The following is a 2,508-nucleotide window of genomic DNA, read 5'->3' as shown; positions in this document are numbered from 1 at the left end:
CCCCCCGCCGACACCTGACATAAAAATCGCTGGATAAGACAAAGATGGAGTTATACACTCACCGGGCTGCACAGGCGCTGTGTTCCCGTCAGCCGGACCATCCTGACCTCGACGATACACGTCCAGTTCACCTTCCTCCAGTTCTTCTCTCGCCGACGACTGTCCCTCCCAACGACATCTTCGGAACGGGGATGAGGACGCGCTGACCGATGGGCCGGCAACCTGCCGCCCGACCGCCGGGACCCAGACTTCCGACCGGACCTGTTGCCTTGACGTCGCTGCAGATCTAGGCGTCCGTCTAGATGATCCTGACGAAGCCTGCCCCCTGGCCGGAACATCACCATGCGGGGCGGCCGTACCTTGTTCTCCAAATCTTCCATCTGATGGGGGAGGGGTGACAGGGAGCCCAGCCTGCGACTCCCTGCTTACCGCCGGACCCCGTCGCGGCCTGGGATTCCTGCCAGGACGCAGGGCCTGGGAAGGGGCGGTCCTCCCAGCTGCCTGGCCTGCAGCGTCCGGGATCGGGCTCCCTCTGCGACGCCGTGTCCGCGGGACTACCTCCGGACTGAGGCGCTCTGGAGGTTGGGACCGCCGAGAGGGACGGGTCGACCCAGCCTGCGTCGCCGTCACCCCTGGCACCGCTCTCTGCCTGCCCAGCGCAGGAGCGGTTGTTGCCGACTCCCCCCCCGCCGCCATAGCCATGCTCGTAAGGGGGCCGGGGGAGGGGAGCCTGTCCCTTTCAACAGACCCCGAACGCCGTGCCCGACGTGGCGAAACGGCGTCCGGGATCCTAGTTATTGCAGCCACGGTCTCCTCTAGCCATCCGGGACCGTGGTGCACAGCAGCGGCACGCAGCCGCTCTAACATAAGGGCTTCTGCCATTACTAAAAGCCGGGCAACGGGGAGCTTACTTGCTTCTATGTTACTCCTCCCGCTGCTTCCGGCTCAATGCCGAGAAACAGCGGGAAGCGCAGTAACGGCCCCCCGTCCCCCTTAACTCCTCCCCGTCCCTCCTTCAGCTCCTACCAACTCTCCCTCACCTAATTAACCCTTTCCCTACCAGGACGGTCATGTCGGCCTCCCTTCACCCTGCTGCGTCCAGCCTCTTCTTTACAGATGAACTATTGGAGCTGGTTGTTAACCAAACCAATCTGTATGCTCGCCAATTCTCTGCTGAAAAGCCAACGTCCTCCTATGCAGAGCAGCGGCACCCCACAAATACTGGAGAACTTAAAAAAAAATTGGGGCTCATCCTCAACATGGGTTTAGTGAAAAAGCCCTCAATCCGGTCAAATTGAGCAACAAGCCCCACACATGCCACCCCTGTTTTTCCAGCTGTTATGACCAGAAGCCGATATGAGGTGCTAATGCGCTCACTTCATTTTAACGACAATCACCAGCCCCTCAGCCCCCCCCCCGCCCCCCGTAGTGATCCAGGCCGTGACCGCCTGTATAAAATAAGGCCCCTGATAAAAAAAATTGAGTCATTTATGCCGATGTACAACCCCGAAAAAAACCTAGCGGTGGATGAATCGCTGATGAGTTAGACAGGCCGGCTCTCATTCCGCCAGTACATCCCCTCAAAGAGAGCAAAATATGGGGTTCATATCTAGGAGCTCTGTGAGAGCGGTACAGGCTGCACGTCTGCCTTTACAATGTATGACGGCAAAGACCGTGATATTCACCCCCCAGGATGTCCCAGTGAGCGAGGATGCAGTGGCAGAATAGTCTGGGACTTGCTGCAGCCTCTGCTGAATAAGGGTTATCAGTTATACACCGATAACTTCTATACCAGCGTCCCCTTGTACAAGCACCCGCATGCCGCTGACACAGGAGCTTGTGGAACAATCCGCAAATACAGAAGGGGCTGCCACAGGAGCGGGTGAGAAAACGCCTGAGAAGGGGGAATCAAGTGGTCTTTGCAGTGGAAACCTTCCTGCAATAAAATGTAATGACCGCAAGGATGTGTTCATGCTAAGCACTGTTCACACAGACACAAAAGTGACAGTGAGGGAACGTGGTGCCCCCTCTGATAAAGAGAAGCCGGTCTGCATCACAGACTATAATAAATGGGGGCAGTGGATTTGTCTGACCAGGCTTTACAGCCATAGCTGGTGCAAAGAAAGTCCCGCGCCTGGTGTAAAAAGGTGGCCATTCACCTTATTCAGATGGCAGCATTCAGCGGCTTTGTGCTGTACAAAAATCAAATGGGCAAAATACTCTTTTTTTATTTCTGGAGAACATGATTGAACACCTTTTATTTGAGTCCCCTGACCCCAGACACAGCCATGAGGCAGAAGATGTCCGACGGCTTGTGGAACGTCACTTTGTACACCCTGTGCCGGCTACTGAAAAAAAACAATACCCCCAAAAGCGATGCAGAGTGTGCAGCAAAAATGGCATACGAAGGGACACAGGATTTTATTGCCCTACATGTCCCTGTAATCCTGGTCCCTGTAACTATCCCTGCTTTGAAATGTATCATACAGTCCCACATTATTCACTTTC

This window comes from Rhinoderma darwinii (assembly GCF_050947455.1).
Source record: "Rhinoderma darwinii isolate aRhiDar2 chromosome 5 unlocalized genomic scaffold, aRhiDar2.hap1 SUPER_5_unloc_57, whole genome shotgun sequence".
Lineage (NCBI taxonomy): Eukaryota > Metazoa > Chordata > Amphibia > Anura > Rhinodermatidae > Rhinoderma > Rhinoderma darwinii.
Note: the sequence above shows the minus strand (reverse complement) of the source record.